Here is a 21,989-nt window from a genome sequence, read left to right as displayed (position 1 = left end):
CCACAGGCAAGTGAAATAAAGGACAGGATGAACAAATGGGACTATATCAAATTAAAAAGCTTCTGCACAGCAAAAAACACCATGAACAAAATAAAAAGACAACCTACACAATGGAAGAATATATTTGCCAATACATCTGATTGGGGATTAATAACCAAAATTTATAAAGAACTAAAACTCAATACCAGGAAGGGAAATAATCCAATTAAAATTGGGCAGAAGAAATGAATAGACACTTCTCCAAAGAGAACATACAGATGGCCAATAGGCATATGAAAAAATGTTCAACCTCACTAATCATCAGAGAAATGCAAATTAAAACCACAATGAGATACCACCTCACACCTGTCAGCATGGCACTCATTAACAAAACAATACACAATAAGTGCTGGCAAGGGTGTGGATAAAACGGAACCCTCTTGCACTGCTGGTGGGAATGTAGACTTGTGTAGCCACTGTGGAGAACTCTATGGGGTTTCAGCAAAATATTAAAAATCAAACTGCCTTTTGACCCAGCTATCCCACTTTTAGGAATATGTCCTAAGAATACCAAATCATTGATTCAAAAGAAGAAATGCACCTGCCTGTTTATTGCAGCATTGTTTACGATAACCGAGATCTGGAAACAGCCCAAGTGTCCATGAGTGTATGAGTGGATTAAAAAGCAGTGGTACATATACACAGTGGAATACTACACGGCTGTGAAGAAGAAGGAAATTTTACCTGTTGCAACATCATGGGTGGACCTGGAGATTGTTGAGCTAAGTAAAGTCAGCCAGGCAGAGAGAGACAAATATCATATGATCTCACTTATACATGGAATCTAATGTACAAAGTGAACTGAGGAACAGAATAGAGGCAGAGGGGGTGTCACAGGGACCTGAGGGATAACAGTCAGAGGGATGGGGGATGGGATCAGAGAAGGTAAAGGGATTAGTGAAAGTATATATACATAACACAGAGATATAGATAACAGGGCAGCAAATCCCAGAAGAAAGGGGGGGAGCGAATTATGGGGAGGGGGCAAAAGGGGTATAAAAAGGGACACAGGGGTGAAGGGCGAGGGAGTTATATTCAGTGGGACACTTGAATCCATGTAAACAATAAGTTAAAATTAATAAAAATTATCAAAAAAGAAAAGAAAAGGGGACACTTTATGAGTAACAAAAGATACTCCTATAACTCAGTAAATGCCAAGGATTTTAGGAACTTTGTGCTAGGACCTGGGGACAAAGACTCAACATGTTTCTTATTTTACCACATTTATCTCCATCGGTTTAATTTCATACCCAGCCAAGGATCCTAAAATGATCAAAGAACAGCTTTTTTGTCCCTATAGTGTCCCCCTACTAAATAAGTAAGCTTTACTGAGTGCCTACCCTGTACTCTGTACTTTGCTAGTTGCTCTTACATATGCTAACTCATGCAATCTTCACAGCACTATGAGGTGAATGCTAATATTTTCAACTTTACAGATTAGAAAATGGAAGCTTTGAGAGATTGCCTTCCTTGTACAAATGCCGGTCTCCCAAACTGCAAATCCATGGCCTCAATGCTTGCTACCTTAAACTGCTTTTCAGAAACTTAGCCTGGAGTCTTCTGTGTGACCCATAGCCTAGCCCTCACCATTCTGTGTCTTTCTCTTTCTTGCAGCCTTGCAGCAAAATTAAAACAATCCAACACAAAATAGAACCTCTAACCCAGGGGTCTCCAAACTTTTTACACAGGGGGTCAGTTCACTGTCCCTCAGACCATTGGAGGGCCAAACTATAAAAAAAAACAACTATGAACAAATCCCTATGCACACTGCACATATCTTATTTTAAAGTAAAAAAATAAAATGGGAACAAATACAATATTTAAAATAAAGAACAAGTAAATTTAAATCAACGAACTGACCAGTATTTTAATGGGAACTATGGGCCTGTTTTTGGCTAATGAGATGGTTAATGTCCGGTTCCATATTTGTCACTGTTAGCAGTAACAAGTGATATGACGTGCTTCTGGAGCTGTGACGCGTGCATCCCGAGTCACCAGAAGTAGTACTGTACGTGAGCGACACCGCGCTTTGCGCCACCATACAGTACTCCAGGAGATGCAGATGCATCCTGTGCTCTTCTCACTGACCACCAATGAAAGAGGTGCCCCTTCTGGAAGTGTGGCAGGGGCCGGATAAATGGCCTCAGGGGGCCGCATGCGGCCCGCAGGCCGTAGTTTGGGGACCCCTGCTCTAACCTGTGGTTTAAGGTTACGGATTTCAGCCATCCATAAAAACAAGTGGTCAAGACTGTGTTCAACCTAGTTTGGGTTACTTGATTTTTAGCGCACAACTTTGATAGTCAAACATTTTTCTTTTGAGATTATGGCTTTATTTCCATATCTTTGGCAGTTACTAACTCTATTATGTAAGAAGCTATTTACAGATGTCTGCATTTGAGAAGAGGTTGAGGAGACCCAGAGTTGCTTTGAGTCATAACAAATTTGGCTTTCATGACATCACTTCTTACACAAAGAGGACTAAGGTCATTGTCTCAGGGCTCCCTGTGGAGCATCTGGAGGAGTTCCAAGATTCTGTCTTCTCACTACAGGGATAAAGGCTGATTTTGCTCTCCCTTCTGTCCAGTGCTACATTATGCTCCTCACATTCTTTGCTATCTTTTAGGTAGGAATATAAGTATGTCCAATTTCCAGAACATTCAAAGTAGCAGAATTCAAATACAGAGGACAGACAAATTAGGGACTCACTCATCACAAAAGAATTATTTGCTTTAAGTAAATATTTATCAAAGATGTCATTTGCGTGGCAGACTCCCCAAAGGCATTTAAAATGTAATTTGATTAATAAAACTATTTATATGAAATATCTAGTAGCATATGATAGCTTGCTTTTCTGTTGTGTTTTTTGTTGCGTCTGAGAGAGAGAAGGACAGACAAGGACAGACAGACAGGAAGGGAGAAAGATGAGAAGCATCAACTTGTTGTTGTGGCCCTTTTTAGTTGCTCATTGATTGCTTTCTCATATGTGCCTTGACCGAGGTGGGTGGGGGTTCCAGCCAAACCAGTGACCCCTTACCTAAGCCAGTGACCTTGAGTTCAAGCCAGTGACCTTTGGTCACAAGCCAGCAACCATGGGTTTATGTCTATAATCTCACACTCAAACTAGCAACCCCGTGCTCAAGTTGATGAGCTTGCACTTAAGCAAGTAAGTCCACTCTCAGGGTTTTGAACCTGGATCTTCAGTATCCTGGGTGGATGTTCTAGCCATTGTGCCATAGCCTGGTCAGCCTCTGTAGGGTTTTATAGATTTTAAAAGGATTTGACATGTGTTTTCATATTTTCTATTCTCTTCATGACTTCTTTGCAAGATTTGGTTAGTATTGTCATTTTCATATTACTGATGAGAAAACTGAGGCAAAGAGAGCCGAATCTCTTGTGCAAGGTCATGTAGCTGAATAGTGTCAGCGCTGAGGATAAATCTCAGCTCATTTTACTCCTTGTTTAAATACTCTTTCTTCATAAGCATTCTTTTTTTTTTTTTTCAGATTTAGATGTTCCCTTGCAACAAAACTCAGATAGTAAGGAGTTATTTGGGGGTGTATTTAAATTTGAAATAGAGAACTATTTGTACAAAATGACTTGAACTCATCTAGAGAGGTTAGTTGGAGATATGTGAGGTTCTGAATATAGGATATAAATACATACTCCATCAGGATTACCAGTGAAGCTTAAAAAAAAAAAAAACACGGATGGTCAGGCCAGACTACAAATATATTTAATAAGAATTTCCAGATCTAGATTAGTTTTTTTTTTTAAAGCTAAGGTTGATTCAGCCAAAATTGAAAAGCTGACAAGTTCAAATGTGGTCAATGTGAGGCAATCTGAGACTAGTGAAGAGTCATGGATTTTCAAAGCAAATGGCTCCTTTTTTTCAAGGTTTATGTCATTCCTTTGTGGGAAAACCCAATAGAATTAATCGTACTTCTCCAGCAGAGGAGAAGACAGGATGAATCATATACAATTGAACATGATCATGAATACACTCTATTTAGCTTTAGAACATGGTTCTATATTTATATTGAAGGTCTAGCCTATATATTTCTTCTAAATAATGCTTCTCATAGATGGATGGCTCTGGTTGATATACCACTCTCCTCAGAAGTCTTCTGTGGCTCCCCATTGCCTTCTGAATTGCAGCACTCACCTTTGCATGACCTTCACTACCTTCTATGACCCCTCCCTGCTCTTACAGCCTTCATGCATTCCTACCTCCCTTCAGGGACCTGTGTGTCTACTGATATACATCAGAGTGTTCACAATTTTCAGAAAGCACACACATTTTGGGGGGGGGGGGTTTATCAATGTACCTCAACAGGAGTGCCCTTCTTTTTTTCCATTTTCAATGTCTACCCACTAAATTCTGCCCTCTCTTTAAGGGTTAAGCCAAATAGCTCATTTTCCATAAAACCATCTCTTGAACTAAAATTCCTCCTTCTCTATGTTCTGCTACTGGTTCTTCTGCACCTCACTTGTAACACCCATTACTTTCTGACTTTTGTGGTAGTTTATTGTGTATGTGTTTTAGGTTCTTTGCTAGACTTTATTCTAATGATTTTTATACCTTCAAGGAGCCCAGCACAGTATCTGACACATAACCAGTGGGTACCCAGTAAAATAACTTGTGAATTTAATTAAATGGTAGTTCTCATATTTTGAAATTTCAGTCCAAATAAAGTTATAAAACCTTCTCTTAAAAAGTCTTGCTTTGAGGCCCTGGCTGGTTGGCTCAGTGGTAGAGCATCTTCCTGGCATGCAGGAGTCCCAGGTTTGATTCCTGGCCCAGGCACACAGGAGAAGCACCCATTTGCTTCTCCACCCCTCCCCCTCTCCTTCCACTCTGTCTCTCTCTTCCCCTCCCGCAGCTGAGGCTCCATCAGAGCAAAGTTGGCCCAGGTGCTGAGGATGGCTCTATGGCCTCTGCCTCAGGCACTAGAATGGCTCTGGTCGCAACAGAGCAATGTCACAGATGGGCAGAGCATCGCCCCCTGGTGGGCATGCCGGGTGGATCCCGGTCAAGTGCATGCGGGAGTCTGTCCGACTTCCTCCCCATTTCCAACTTCAGAAAAATACAAAAAAAAAAGACTGAGGAAACTCTAAGAGACTTCTGTGACAGCATGAAGAAAACATCCACATCACAGTGCTTCCTGAAGGAGAACAGAACAAACAAGGGATAGAGAACCTGTCTGAAGAAATCATAGCTGAAAATTTTCATAAATTGATAAAGGAAAAGTCACAGAGTTCAAAAAGCACAAAGAGTTTCATTAAAGAGGAACCCAAGGAGGCCTACAGCAAGACACATCATAATTAAAATGCCGAAATTAAAAGACAAAGAAAGAATACTAAAAGCTGCAAGAGAAAAGCAGTTAAATACCTACAGAGAAGCTCTAATATGGATGACGTCTGACTTCTCAACAGAAACACTTGAGACCAAAGGGCTAGTTAAGAAATATTAAAGTGATGCAAAACAAGAACCTACAACCAAGACTGCTTGATCCAGCAAGGCTATAATTTAAAATTAAAAAAGAAATAAAAAGTTTCCCGGCCAAAAAAAAGATTCTGGGAATTCATTACAACCAAGCCAGTATTGCAAGAAATATTAGGGGCCTGCTTTAAAAAGAGGAAAAAAAAAAAAAAAAGAGGAATTTAGATTTAAAAAATAAAATGGAAATAAATAAGTACATGTCAATAACCTTAAATGTAAATGGATTAAATGCTCCAATCAAAAGATATAAGGTAGCAGCATGGATAAGAAAACAGGACCCAAATATATGCTGTCTACAAAAGACCCACCTCAGAAGAAAAAATACACATAGACTGAAAGTGAAGAGCTGGAAAAAAAGTATTTCATTCAAATGGAAATGAAAAAAAAAAGCTGGGGTAGCAATACTTATATCTGACAAAATATACTTTAAAACAAAGGCTATAGGAAAGGATAAAGAAGGGAGCAACATAGTGATAAAGGGAGCAATCCAACAGGAGGATATAACCATTATAAATATCTATGCACCTAATATAGGTGCACCTAAACATATAAAGCAGATTTTGATGGACATAAAGGGTGAGACCAACAGCAATACTATAATAATAGGGGATTTTAATACCCCACTAGCATCAATGAATAGGTCCTCCAGACAGAAAATTAACAAAGAAACAGTGGCCTTAAATAACACACTAGATCAATTGGATTTAATTGCATCTTCTGAACTGTCCACCCCAAAGCAGCAAAATATACATTCTTCTCAAGTGCTCTTGGTACATTCTCTAAGCTAGACCACATGCTAGGACACAAAACAAGTCTCAGTAAATTTAAGAAGATTGAAATCATATCAAGCATCTTCTCTGATCACAATGGCATAAAACTAGAAATCAACTTCAATAAAAAAACTGAAAAACAGGTCCTGGCCGGTTGGCTCAGCGGTAGAGCGTCGGCCTGGCGTGCGGGGGACCCAGGTTCGATTCCCGGCCAGGGCACATAGGAGAAGCGCCCACTTGCTTCTCCACCCCCCCTCTTTCCTCTCTGTCTCTCTCTTCCCCTCCCGCAGCCAAGGCTCCATTGGAGCAAAGATGGCCCGGGCGCTGTGGATGGCTCCTTGGCCTCTGCCCCAGGCGCTGGAGTGGCTCTGGTCGCGACTCCAGGGGGGCAGAGCATCGCCCCTGGTGGACGTGCCGGGTGGATCCCGGTCGGGCGCATGCGGGAGTCTGTCTGACTGTCTCTCCCCGTTTCCAGCTTCAAAGAGAAAAAAAAAACCAAAAAACAAAAACAAAAAACCCCTGAAAAACATTTAAACACTTGGAGGCTAAATAGCATGTTATTAAATAATGAATGGTTAACTAATGAGATCAAGAAAGAAATAAAACTTTTTCTTGAAACAAATGAAAATGAGCATACAATAACTCAAAATTATGGAACACAGCAAAAGCAGTCCTGAAAGGAAAGTTCATAGCATTACAAGCATACCTTAAGAAGCAAAAAAAAGCTCAAATAAATAACTTAACCCTGCATCTAAAAGAACTAGAAAAAAACAACAAATAAAGCCCAGAGGAAGTAGAAGAAAGGAAATAATAAAGATCAGAGCAGAAATAAATGACATAGAGGAAAAAAAAAATAGTGCAAAAGTTCAATGAAACCAAGAGCTGGTTCTTTGAAAAGGTAAACAATATTGAAGAACCTTTACCCAGACTCATCAAAAATAAAAAAGAGAGAATTCAAATAAATAAAACTAGAAGTGAAAGTGGAGAAGTAACAACTGACAATGCAGAGGATTGTAAGAAAATACCATGAAGATCTATATGCCAAAATATTGGACAACCTACGTAAAATGGATAAATTCCTAGAAACATACAATCTTCCAAAACTCAATCTGGAAAAATCAGAAAACCTAAACAGACCAATTATAGCAAATGAATTTGAAACAGTTACCAAAAAACTCCCAGCAAACAAAAGTCCTGGACTGTATGGCTTCAAAGGTGAATTTACCAAAAATTCAAAGAAGAACTAACAGCTATCTTTCTCAAACTATTTCAAAAAATTTAAGAGGAGGGATGACTTCCAAGCTCCTTTTGTGAGGCAAGCATAATCTCATTCCAAAACCATTTAAAGACACTACAAAGAAAAAAAAAACTATAGGCCAATATCCCTGGTGAACTTAGATGCTAAAGTTCTCAACAAAATATTAGCAAACCAGATCCAGCAATACATGAAAAAAAATCATACACATGGTCAAGTGGAATTTATTCTGGGAGGTAAGGCTGGTACAATATTCACAAATCAATCAATGTGATTTATCACATAAACAAAAGGAAGGATAAAATCACATGATAGTATCAATAGATGCAGAAAAAGCAGTTGATAAAATCCAGCACCCATTCATGATCAAAACTCTCAGCAAAGTGGGAATACAAAGAACATACCTCAACATAATAAAGTCCATCTATGACTAACTGACAGTCAACATCATACTCAATGGGCAAAAATTAAAAGGAATACCATTAAGATTAGGAAAAAGGCAGGGGTGCCCTCTTTTACCACTCTTATTCAACATAGTTCTGGAAGTCCTAGCCACAGCAATTAGACAAGAAAAAGAAATAAAAGGCATCCAAATTGGAAAAGAAGAAGTAAAACTATCATTATTTGCTAATGACATGATATTGTACATAGAAAACCCTAAAGTCTTAGTCAAAAAAACTAGACCTGATAAATGAATTTGGCAAGGTGGCAGGATATAAAATTAATATTCAGAAATCAGTGGCATTTTATACACCAACAATAGATAGTCTGAAAGATAAATCAAGGGAACAGTCCTCTTCACTATTGCAACAAAAAATAAATGAAGTACCTAGGAGTAAATTTATCCAAGGAGGTAAAAGACTTGTACTCAAAAATTTATAAAACATTGATAAAAGAAATCAAGGAAGAAATAAACAAGTGGAAGCATATACTGTGTTCATGGGTAGGAAAAATAAACATCATTAAAATGTCTATGTTACCCAAAGCAATCTATAAATTCAATGAAATTCCTACCAAAGTACCAATGGCATACCTCAAAGATATAGAACAAATACTTCAAAAGTTTATAACCAAAAAAGAACACAAGTAACCGCAGCAATCTTGGAAGTGGGAGGTATCACACTTCCTGATATCACGTTATATTACAAGGCCATTGTACTCAAAACAGCTTGATACTGGCATAAGAACAGGCATACAGATCAATGGAGCAGAGCACAGAACCCAGAAATAATCCCATGGCTTTATGGTCAATTGATATTTGACAAAGGAGGTAAGAGCATACAATGGAGTAAAGACAGTCTCTTTAATTAATGGTGTTGGGAAAATTGGACAGGTACATGTAAAAAGATGAAACTAGACCACAACCTTATATCATTCACAAAAATAAACTAAAAATGGATAAATATGAGTGTGAAACCATAAACATCTTGGAAGAAAACATAGTCAGTAAACTCTCTGATATCTCCGTAGCAATAATTTTGCTGTTATATATCCAAGGGCAAGTGAAGTAAAGGAAAAAATAAACAAATGGGACTATATCAAAATAAAAAGCTTTTGCACAGCAAAAGACACCATGAAGAAAATAAAAAGACATCCCACACAATGGGAGAACATATTCGCCAATAAGTCTGATAAGGGGTTGGTGACCAAAATTTATAAAGAACTTCTAAAACTCAACACCGGGAAGGTAAACAATCCAATTAAAAAATGGGCAAAAGAACTGAACAGACATTTCTCCAAAGAGAACATACAGATGGCCAATAGGCATATGAAAAAATATTCAACATCACTAACCATCAGAGAATTGCAATTTAAAACCACAACGAGATACACCTCACACCTGTCAGAATGGTACTCACTAACAAATCAACACACAGTAAGTGCTGGCGAGGGTGTGGATAAAAGGGAGCCCTCCTGCATTGCTGGTGAGAATGCAGATTTGTACAGCTACTGTGGAAAACAGTATGGCATTTTCTCAAAAAATTAAAAATAGAACTGCCTTTTGACCCAGCTATCCCACTATTAGAAATATATCCTAAGAATACCAAATCACTGATTCAGAAGAAGATATGTACCCCCATGTTTATGGCAGCATTGTTTACCATAGCCAAGATCTGGAAACAACCCAAGAGTCCATCTGCGGATGAATGGATTAAAAAGCTGTCGTATATATATACACAATGGAATACTACACGGCTGAGAAAAAGAAGGAATTCTTACCTTTTGCTATGGCATGGATGGACCTGGAGACTATTATGGTAAGTGAAATAATCCAGGCAGAGAAAGACTAATAATATCATATGATCTCACATATATGTGGAATCTTATGAACAAAGTGAACTGAGGAATGAAAAAAGGCAGAGGCGGGGTCACAGGGACCAGAACAAGAGCTGTCTGTGAAAAGGGAGATGAAAGGATGGGATCAGAGAGGGTGAAGGGATTAGTGAAATTATATATACATAACAGAGATACAGGTAACAGGATAGGAAATCCCAAAGGGTAGGGGAGAGGGAGTTAGGGGGAGGGGAGACAAAGGGGTGTAAATAGGGACACAGGGGTGAGGGTGGGGGTGTTATATTCAGTGGTACACTTGAATTCATGTTAACAAAATAAATTTAAATTAATAAAAACAAACAAACAAACAAATAAAGGATAAAAAAGTCTTGCTTTGGAGAAGATGAAATTTTTTTCAATTTTTTTATCTTGTAGCAGCAAAAGAAACTGGTGGCTGAGAAGGCCAATGGGCCACTGAGGTTGGCAAACGAAGAGACAACAGGAAAGAAATGATCTTTGTCTGAACTGCACATCAGCTGAATCAAAGGTGTTCAAGCCTGCAGAAAGGATAAATCAGAGGTGAATTATGTTGTAAAGAAGAGTTCCAAGGGTTTACATAGAGACACCAAGGCAGGATACAGAAGAATTTTTAAAAGGAGATTTATTGATTAAGCTGGCTGCATATGATGTACACGGGGTATAGCTGACCCAAATCGTGCAGTGTCAAATATAGCTCTGAGGCTGGTTGACCACATACAGGTTGAGGGAAAAGGTGGGGGAGCATGACACAATCATTAACAAGCTTATAATATTTGTCTAGAGGATCTATAAAAAACATTAAAACTTTCAAGGTAACACAATAGTGATGTCTATTTCCCCTCCCTTTGCCTCTAGGTATATGTTACTCTCAGGATTTCAGGAAGGCAGGAAGAGTTAAAATCAGTGTATGGTATGTAAATTTTGTCTCTTATTGAAAGGGAAAGGAAGTTCTTCAGATAACCTTTATTCTATAGTTAAACTTAATGATCCAGTCGTCCTTGCAAGTCAGAAAGCTTCTGCATTCTTCTCTCTCCATTCTCTAAAGAAAGGATGGGGCAAGAAGCCTGACTTTTCCTCCAAAAATTAATATTAATATTAATTTTTACAATTCTTTGGTACCTTACCACAATGAAAGCCTCAGAAAATCTGTTCTTACTTATCGGGATCCATGGTTACTGGATTGTAGGGAATCACTCACTTATCATTGAACCCTCAATGACTCGGATTGGGGAACTTGAATTAAAAGCCCTGAGTAAATGTCTCTGGGATGCAAACACCAGGAAACTGTGTGAGTGGATGACCTTTGTGCAGACACAAAGGAATGCATGTGAACGGACTTTAGAAAAGTCCGTTTAGCCTAGAGGTTCTGTATTGCCCCTTCTTTTGGGCTTGTTAATTAGCAAAAGAAGGAATGTACTGATCAATTTAGCCCTTTCTCCATGTCAGCTAAACGGCCATTAATCATTCTTCCCCTTTCAGCTGGCCTCCCTCCCTTGTAACCCTGTTACCTCTGTTCTGTTTCTGATCAATAAAAGGTAAGGGAGAAAGAGATTCAGGAGGTCTCTCTTGCCTCCCTTGGCAAGCCTCCCTCTCTCTTCCTCTTGACATAAGTTTGTGTCTTGAGTAGGTTTTTCCACATGACACTGGCAGTTCCCAGCAGGCTAGAGTACTACACTGGAAGAGTGAAGTCAGGTAGAATTGATCTACCAAAGACAGAGGTTGGCAAAAAGTAAGCAGAGCTTGGGATCTCAAAGATATTAATTGGAATTCAGTCTATGGCACTTGATGGATGAATCAGAATACAAAAAGAAACAGACAAAATAAATCCACAAAGGTGTCTAAATCAAAGCCTGTTTGAAGAAGTAGCTAGATATAAGAGGAAAACCAAGACACTGTGGTGCCACAAATCCCATGAGAAATGTTGCAGAAGTAAGTAGTATTCAACTGTGTCTAATACAACAGAGATCATGGAAATTGAGGTTAAGGAAGGGACCATTAGGTCTGACAACATGGGGGTCATTGGTGATTTTGACAAAGCTAGTCTGAGTACTATGTTGGTACTCTGCTGAATTGCAGGTGATTTACAAGGACATAGAGGTAGACAGTCTCATTAGAAAACCATGCCACAGATTTGCATCAAATTTAAAACAAAATACTAGAAAATAACCTTATTGCATTTCTTATATATTTCTGACATTATGGAGCTAGATATTCCCTCAAATTCTGACCTCGTAAAAATGATATAATTTTAGTTTTTAAGTGAACTGCTGAGTGCAAAATAAAATCTAGAGAAGTCAGAACAAAGTCAAAGTATGAACTCTAAAAGGAGTGCCATGAACCACTTTCACCCCGGGACAGTTTCTCAACCCCAGGGGACTCTGTTGATGTTCTGAACACTTAATGGTATGAGAGAAATGGGCAATTAAGCCTAGATGGAAAGTCTAACAGATGTCCTTTAGTGTCTTGTTGAATAAAAAACCGCCAAGATTTAGTGGTCTAAAATTAAATAATAAGTCGTCTAAAGGCTTAACTGTTACCCAGGAAACTAATTCAGATGACTGGCTGTTGGTTGGCAGCTCTTCACATTCTCTTTCCAGTTATCTTGTCTTCTCACAGAATGACAGTTGAATTCCAAGAGGGAACACCTCCAGAGCAATGTTCCAAGAAACTCAGGCAACAAGCCACAAGACTTATTATAACTTAACATTGGAAGTCCCAGAATGTCACCTGTGTTGTATCCTATTGGCCAGACAAGTCATTAAGCCCAGCTAAGATCAAGAAGAGGGGAATTAGACTTCACTTTGACTTCATGAACAGCATGTACATACATTTAGAGAGGATAGATGTTGACCATTTTTGGAAAAGACCTGCTGTATCCTTGAATAAAACCAGAATGCTATAAGCTCCACTTTCAGCCTAAGGGCATATGAGAAACAAATTTATCAAACAGAAGGAAATAGGAATGGATCTTGCTTGTCTAGAACACTCCTTCAGGTAAAAATGGAAAAATATCTCTACTGAAAATTTAGAATCATAGCTGATTTTTAGCCACAGGTATGGCCAGAATTTTCACTATCTATGTGGTGTAAAAAATTTAAATAAAACAGTGAATTTCATTTAATATATTCTAAGTCTTGTAATATATTCAAGAACTTGGCAGAAATATAAATGCAATACCTCTTTGGAAGAAAGTCAACATAAGCCTTAAAAAAAATTCCCATTGATAAAGTTTCAAAGAATAGGGTGCCATAGTCAAAAATCACAAAACATACCAAGAAATAATAGATAACAGAATCAGATTGGCAAAGACTTCATGATGGAATTATCAGCCACAGAGTATAAAATATAAAATAAATATATTTCAAGAAATGAAGAAGCTTGAAGAGTTAAGAAGAGCAAGAAACTATAAGTTACAAACATGCCACTTTGAAAAAAATGCATTTCTAGAAGTGAAAAGTAAAGCAATTAAAATTAATAATGCAAAACATGGGTTTAACAATGCATTTCCAGGCATCCCCAAACTATGGCCGCAGGCCGCATGTGGCCCCCTGAGGCCATTTATCCGGCCCCTTGCTGCACTTCTGGAAGGGGCACCTCTTTCATTGGTGGTCAGTGAGAGGAGCACTGTGTGTGGTGGCCCTCCAACGGTCTGTGGGACAGTGAACTGGCCCCCTGTGTAAAATGTTTGGGGACCCTTGCATTAGACACAGCTAAATCCAAACAAGAATAATTAAAAAGAAATCTCTACCTCAATATATCATAGCAATTTTTCAGAACATAAAAGACAAAAGAAGATCTCAATACCAACCAAAAGAACTCTTCTCTGAAGCATTCTCACACCATAGTGTAACGTAATAGATAAGAATATAAGATAGTACAGTGGCATGTTTGTTTGGTAAGAGCATCAACTCTGGAATTACCTGAGTTTCATACTGAGTCTATCACTTGCAGTTACATTTTGGCACATTCTTTCTCTTCTCTATTATTTAGTTTACTTGTTATATAAAATAAGATTAATAAGATTTTTCAATGTTTTATATTGTGAAAAATGCATGTACATTTCTTAAAAGAGTGTGCAAGCATTAATAAATGCTAGTTACTATTATAAAAGGAAGTGAACAGCAGATTTATTAGCAGCAACCAGAAACAAAAGGTATTCAACTTTGCTCTCAACCTAGAATTTTTTATTTATTCATATATTAATCTATATTTCTGTTCACTCTTTCTTCCTGCATTACAGACTGTCAATCTGTTATCCTATTTCTTTACCAAAACTACAACCTTTAGAATTCCCTTTTGTGAGAGTTTATTGTTAACTTCCTCAGCTTAATACATGACAATCACATGAAATATAAAAACCACAGTGAAAGTCACTTGAAAGACACCAGAATTGAACAGATTAAAAAGTTTGACCATCTCAAACCTTATCAATAATATGAACTGGTAAAACTAGTTTGCAAGAGCGTTGGCTATTTGCTTAGTATTTACTTATAGACTAAATACTTGGACACTGTGCTTTTTTTGCCTAAGGCTTTAGGTAAGAAAAGTCTTTTGTCTGGCATTTCTAACTATTTTCTTTTTATTCTTAGTTGTCCCTTTCTAGTTACTAAAATTTCTAAAGGCTCTACTGGTTTTAGGGCTACCTTTTTGGTAGCAGCATCAGCTGCTCAGTTTTCTTGAGCTTCTAGGACAGGGGTCAGAAACCTATGGCTTGTGAGCCAGATGTGGCTCTTTTGATGGCTGCATCTGGCTCGCAGACAAATCTTTAATAAAAACAATAATAACGTTAAAAATATAAAACATTCTCATGTATTACAATCCATTCATTTTCTACCGCTCATGTTCATGGTTGTGGGTGGCTGGAGCCAATTACAGCTGTCTATCAAATTTTTATTGGATAATGCATAACGTACAAGGGTTGTTGTATGGCTCTCATGAAATTACATTTTAAAATATGTGGCATTTATGGCTCTCTCAGCCAAAAAGTTTCCCGACTCCTGTTCTAGGGAGTTCTCCCCTTCTTTTGGTGCCCCAGACAGTGATGAAGGTTACTATCTCAAGAGAGCAGGCTTTTGTATTGTTGGGGTGAGGGTTTGAGCCTCACCTTTGTTAGTTTTTAAGTCTTCTCCTAATAGCCCCTGTTTGATTGTGACTGTCTTAGTTTGTTCCTTCCTTTAGGAATCTTACCCATCTTTGGGTAACCAGCTATCTTAGGGGCCAAACAGGGGGATGCGAGTGAGGGAAGAGTAATGTCCCTTCTGAAATGTTTAGTTTTCTTTCCCTAGCAGCTGATGTTTCTACCTTTTAAAGGCTTATTTCAAGGAAGTCTTCTAATTTTTGTAGTACATTTTCTTTTTAATGTTTGGAGTTGACTGTGATACAGAGGTTAAGTTGACTGCACTAGCATTTTCTGGTACTTCCAGGTCTAGAGGTGTATAGACTCTGTAAGCTAAGAAAGCTACAGGAGTCTAAGAAAGCTACAGGAGTCTCTTGAGGATTTTGAATAACTTCTGACACTTTAGACAAATTTATGGGTTTAGCAGCTGCCCTGATTTCGGCTAACAGAAACTGGTGAAAGTGTTCAAAGCTTCCCGTCCTGCTGTAGTGCTTGGGTCCTATCTAGGCTGGACAACTGAAAACACCTTCTCGAGGTGGTCTTGGTTGTCCTCCGTAGCTCTGTTCATTCCTAACATAGCAGCTTTTTTCCCCACCTCAGTTTTGAGTTTTTTCCTAAGTTTTCCCCTCGGGTTTGGCTCCAAGTATGAGACAGTGATTCCCTGGAGCCAAAGCAAAGGAGGAAGGAGGGGCTACAGCAAGGAGGTGGCAGCTCGAATTCCCCTGGAGTGGTTTACAAAATAGGAGGCTGTTTAGAAATGTAAATGTCCCTGGCTTATTGCGCCACTAAAACCCCTTGTCCTAATTATCTGGCGCAGCCCTCCAGCCAATAAAAAGGGCTCTTTGCTAGTCAATATAAGGGAATTTGTGGGTTGCCTGGGACTCCTGGTGCCTGAGGGGGAGGGGCAGGCACTGGGAGCTGCTCAAGGAGCCACTACTTAGTGCCACTTTTATTCCCCTCTCCCCCCCCCCCCCCACCATACTGCTTGTGCTCAGTTGTAGCCTGGCTGATCCCTCCCTCCCCCACACTCCGTGGGTTGGTGCCTAATGATAGTATTTGAGGCTGCCTGTGCTTTTCCTGGGTCTAGCAATTTTTGACTTGGCTAGTTTGCTCTAAAAGTTGGCTACTTTAGTTCACAGAGAGTTTTTAATGTACCCTTTTTTTGGTGGTCTGACACAGCTATAACTACCTTAGTTTCTCTTCTAAACTGTCTCTATTACTGTAAAGCCAGGAGCCACGGCCAGGGCCACCATCACAGCAGGCCAGCCCATGCAGGTTCGCATTGGATTCGGACAGTCGGCAAAGAAACAGCGGAGCCAAAAACTGGTGGGCCATGGTCTTTAATTCTAGCTTTGCACCTGGCGGGCAAGTAAAAATACACACTGGGCTCCAAAACCCAGTCACATTCGGTGCTCACAAAGCTACTGACTTATCCGAGTTTCCTAGAATCAAAGGTTTCTAGCTCACCAGCCTTATTCTCCTCAGTTCTCCATCTCCTTCCTTATCCCAGATACAAACTCTACACAAACTGGCATCTCACTCAGCACTCCGCCATCTTGGCTGCTTCTCCTGGCCTCCTCCACGTGGCCTTTCTCTGCTCTCCTCTGCTCTCTCTTCTAATGATAATCTCAGGAACCAAGAGCCCAAGCTCCCACTTCGTCCCCATTTTATAGTGTAGCAATCCAAACTCTTAATCCAATATACAAAACAGGGAAGTCTCTAATACAAAGTCACTTCTCTGAGGCATGATTGGATTGTACCGCCCTACATCAAAGGGTAGGAAAGGCTTAATCCCAAAACCAAGCCCCAGGCTACAAGGATTCTCCCTGCCTTTAGCCCACCCCAACACACATTAATATCACCTGGGCAATGGCCTCTTTAACAAAGTGAGCATAATACATTTTATCTGCCCAACAATTACTGTAAATTTTCTGAGTTATTTCTAATAGTTGGGAAATTATTATTCTTGAAAAGTCTTCTAATTAGACAATTTACTGGAGGAGAACAGGACATAAAAAGAAAAAGCTCTTCCATTTTTTCTTCCCTCTGCTGGTGGGGTTTCTCTTAACAGTGAGAGGGATTTTGCTTTCTTTTTTTTTTTTTTTTGCATCCTAGTCTGCCTTGTCCTTCTTAACAGTTTGTAAGATAGGGACCCTCTTTCTTGATATGGGGGCTATTGCTAGTAAAATATGATGACTGTCCCTTTAAGGAGGGGCATTTTCTACTAGGGCTCTCTACTGTTCTATGTAGGGGAATCAGTATGGGTGGCCCTAGGGATTATCTTATATAGCTCTGATATTTCTAGGATCTAATGAGCCCTGTTTGGGCTACCCTATCTTAAATGTGGGCCATTCTAGTTCACAAAGAGTTTGAAGTTTCCCCCTTGGTCAATCCCTGGAGGACTAAAGGACAGGGGGCTTCTAGACAAAGTTTGTAGTTTTTCCCTCTTGACTTAATTCTATACCCGCCCTTGTCTCTAAAGGCTTCTTTGAAATGCCTGAAGACACAACTTAAGGGAGTCCTCTGAGTTCTTGGCCCTCTCCTTATTCTTATGTTCTAGGGTACTGTCCTGCATCCTGCAAAATTCTAACAGTCAAAATGGCAAGGACAAGTACCAGGAATAAGGGGTGTTTAATTTTAGAGGTGTTAATTATTACACAAGAGGAGAGGTAAAGGCTAACAGAAGAACAATTTCCTCTGGGTAAAAGTCAGACAGAATGCCTGAAAACAGAGGTCTTGGATCCAAGAAAAGAGGTCTAGAGGATGCAAGGAAAGTGGCCAGAACCAAGAAATGTCAAGAGAGATTTCTCAGATGAACAAAGAGAATCTATAGAACGGACAATTTACTATTTACATTTACATTTGACTTTTAGACACAGTTAAGTGGACAAGGGAAGGGGTGCCCTGTGAGAATTCTCTCGGGTGCTCATCTGGCCGCCTCCCTCGCGGGAGCCTAGGCACCTCTTAGCAATTGGTGGGTCAGTATAAAGCCCTGACTTGAATCGGAGAGTGACTGATACCGCCCTAAGCCATATGAGAATCATTACGGAACTGTAGGTTGGAGCCCACTCGGACTCCTTCGTTATTCATCGTGAAGCCACAAACTGGAAACACAGGTGCAGGCACCTTATTCACACACTAATAACTCAGGGGGTTTTAGACAAAACAATAAGAGCAAAGAACGAGATCTCAGCAAATGGAGTCCTGGGAAACCCATGGCAGGACTCAGTTTAGTCCCCACTAATTATCTTCCTTGAGAGCACAAACAAATGTCCCCACTAATTGTCTTCCCTGGGAGCACAAACAAATGTGTCCCGGGAGCCCAAGGCAGAACTTAACTCTTCACCAACATCTTGGCCCTGGTGAGCCTATTGCATGAGTGTAATCGCGTCTGATCCTCTGTAGCAATAGTTCCAGATTGACTACTCCCAAACAGAAAAGTAGAATTCAGCAAAGCAAGAGATTTACTTTACTCACCTCCAGAGGTCAGAATATGTATTCCTCAACTTTTGCCAAATGCTGGGGCCAGGGATGTCTGCCGAAACACTGTCTGAGACCCACAGGATAGAGCCCTGGAACATCTCAGGGGTGCCTCTTCTAGAGATCCAGCAGGGATGGGCAACGTCCTAGAGAGGCCAACTGGCCCAGGTGTGTCTTAACCCAGTGACAAGGAGTACTAAGAATCTCAATGGGGCCTCCAAAATGTTGTAAAGTGACCAGTGAGTTCCAAAGAGACACCAGAGTTATAGGAAAATTTTAAGAGGAGGTTTATTACTGGCAGCTTGCACAGAGCTCAATACAGACTCAAATCATGCAGCCCTGAATAAGCTCAAGGGTCTTCTTTTAAAGGCCAAAATTACACTTTTGGGCGGGGAGAGAAAAGCAGGATACAGGCACTTAGCTAAGCAAGATTACAGAAGCAAAACAGGCTTGTTAAACTAAGGTTATCTTTAAAACAATCTTGGCTGTATGGTCCAAATTTCTTTCTTTCTTTCTTTCTTTCTTTCTTTCTTTCTTTCTTTCTTTCTTTCTTTCTTTCTTTCTTTCTTTCTTTTTTTTTTTTGTGACAGAGACAGAGAGACAGAGCGAAGGATAGATAAGGACAGACAGACAGGAAGGGAGAGAGATGAGAAGCATCAATTCTTCATTGTGGCACCTCAGTTGTTCATTGATTGCTTTCTCATATGTGCCTTGACTGGGGGGCCACAGCAGACCTAGTGACCCTTTGCGTAGGCCAGTGACCTTGGGCTCAAGCTGATGAGCCTTGCTCAAACCAGATGAGCTCATGCTCAAGTCAGCAACCTTGGGGTTTCGAACCTGGGTCCTCTGCATCCCAGTCTGATGCTCTATCCCAGGGGTCCCCAAACTTTTTACACAGGGGGCCAGTTCACTGTCCCTCAGACCGTTGGAGGGCTGGACTATAAAAAAAACTATGAATGAATCCCTATGCACACTGCACATATCTTATTTTAAAGTAAAAAAAATAAAACGGGAACAAATACAATATTTAAAATAAAGAACAAGTAAATTTAAATCAACAAACTGACCAGTATTTCAATGGGAACTATGCTCCTCTCACTGACCACCAATGAAAGAGGTGGTCAGTGCGGTGGGGGCCGGATAAATGGCCTCAGGGGGCTACATGAGGCCCACGGGCTGTAGTTTGGGGACTCCTGCTCTATCCACTGCGTCACTGCCTGATCAGGCCCAAATTTCTTAACAGTCAGTTGCAGGCCCCCTAATATCTGCATTTTTGCAGACTGTTGAGCCTGCATAATAACTTCCCTAAAATAGACAAAAATAATAAAATGCTGAGGCTGAGGAGTTTGGTTTCATTATAGATCACAAGCTAGTCCTGGGTAGCTTACAATGCAAAAGGGGTTACAAGTTGGGTCCCTTAAAACAGAACCAAGCCAATATCTGGAGAGGGAGACTCACAGAACCCTGATTAAATAGAGCCTGAAATCCAATTTCCTTTAGTTATGTTTCAGTTCTGTGAGATAATGGAGTGGGGTTTTCTCTTTCTTACAGCTAAAAGTATCCAGACATATCAATCAAATCACCTTGACTCCAGGAAGTGATACCCTCACCCTAAAAGGGGACTCCCTTTTCATGGCAGAACTGGGTGGTATGCCTCAGGGCTCCGAATCCAAGTTTAGTCCTTTTCTTTCTCCTGTCAGCATTCAATTTCCATTTCTGGTGGCCTTTTTTTTGTTCTTCCTCATTTTTGTTTGTTTGTTTTTTTAAAAAAATAATTTTTTATTTTAAAATTTAATTTTAACTTAATTTTTATTTTATTTCAGTAACACGTATTTACAAGTTAGACAGTTAAATAGTTCTAAAAAGGAAAAGAGACATTCCTACCCTATCTTCTCACCTGATGCTTCTCTCTAGAAGTAATCTCTGTCAATATTTTTTACTGTTTCTTCTGGGCTTTAGCTTCTATTGCTAAATAGCATTTCTATACAGCTGTTCATCAGTCTCTAGCTTAGTTATTATGATGGAAGATGATGACTTAGATTTCTTATACCCCTTCTCTGTGTACGAATCCTCTCCTTTTATTTCATAAAAATAATTATATTGTAGTATAATTTTATTTATATTATTCTGTATGTAAATGTTATTCCCAGATAAACTATGTAGTATACTATTCCCTTTCATAAGAGAAATTTTTTTCCTTAGTATTTGATAATTGTATTGTTTTTTCACTTGCTCATTTTCTATGTACCTTCACTAGTTCATCCTAAGCTTTTGAAAAAAATATAAATCCCTCCAATGCGTGCAAGTCGATTCATTTCTTGTTTTTCTGCTACCTACCAATGTGCTGGGAATTCTTTTCACTTCTCTTCCATGCTGGATTCCCTGTTCCCCGTGTGTCATGCTTTCCTCTATCTTGGTTTAATCTATTGTTTCGGCAGAGTACATTCTTCGTAGGTTTCTGGTCAAAAGTGCAAGGTGATAAAAATGTTGAGAACTCTCATACTAAAAATATCTCTAGTGACCCTTTCAGTTATTTTTTTGGTGCTTTCTATGTCTGAGACTTTTTCTCTAATGTGTAGTAGTTATTAACTGTTTATAATAAAGAGCGAGGCCCTTCCATGTTAATTAGGTACTCTTTGTTGCAGTGCAAGCTTCCCTGTTGAGAAGATGATAAGGCAGGCCCTGCCTTCTTTTGTTGGGGAATCTCCAACACTCTATATGTTGGTCCTTTTTCCTGGATTAGGCGGTTTTTCCACAGGAAGATCCTCCAGGCTCCTGTCTTGATTTGAGTTTGTTATTTTAGCAGCTAGTAAGAAGAAGGTTCTGGGGTTCTTGTTCACCAGGAAGGCTTTCACTCAGTTATTCTCAAGCTGCTGACCACCCCCCCCCCCCTCCTACCCTCCACTCTACCTGGAGTCAACAGATTAGAAGAGAAAATTGCCATCTTCAGTGTTCTCATGAGAGTGAGGAAGGATAGGTGCTTGGTGGAGGAAGAGAATTCTTATACTGACTTTTAGCAATATTGCTGGAGGCTTTCAGGGGGAACAGTAGGCAAAGCAGCCAGCCAATTATTCACAGAAGTTTTTACTCTTATGGGCTGTGTGAACTTGCACAAGTCTCTTGATTTCTCTGGACCTCAATTTTTTTTCATCTGTAAAATGGAAATACAGGGCTTTGGTGTGAATGTCCAGTGAGATCAATAAATGTGAAGTGCTTGTCACAGTCTTCCCTGCATAAAGAGGGCACTCAGTTGTTGGAGATAAAGTGGTTATGATGGTTGTAGTTGGTCATCTTTTTAGCTTTGTTTCAGTAAACAGAAAAGATTTCTTCCCCCTATCCACTCTCAAAAGAAAAGCCATCTTACTTCTGGGCTGCCAAATTTTTATTTGAATTTCAAGGGTATAACAATCTTTACAACTTGTTCTCCATTCTCACCCTCTCTATGGGTGCCCATCCAAACTCTGTAGCCACCTTGTCTACTCTGGCTTTCATCCAAGTGGGCTAACATGCAAGACT

Source organism: Saccopteryx bilineata, chromosome 6 (genome assembly GCF_036850765.1).
Source record: "Saccopteryx bilineata isolate mSacBil1 chromosome 6, mSacBil1_pri_phased_curated, whole genome shotgun sequence".
NCBI lineage: Eukaryota > Metazoa > Chordata > Mammalia > Chiroptera > Emballonuridae > Saccopteryx > Saccopteryx bilineata.
The sequence above is the reverse complement of the archived record's forward strand: the minus strand, read 5'-3'. Positions refer to the sequence as shown.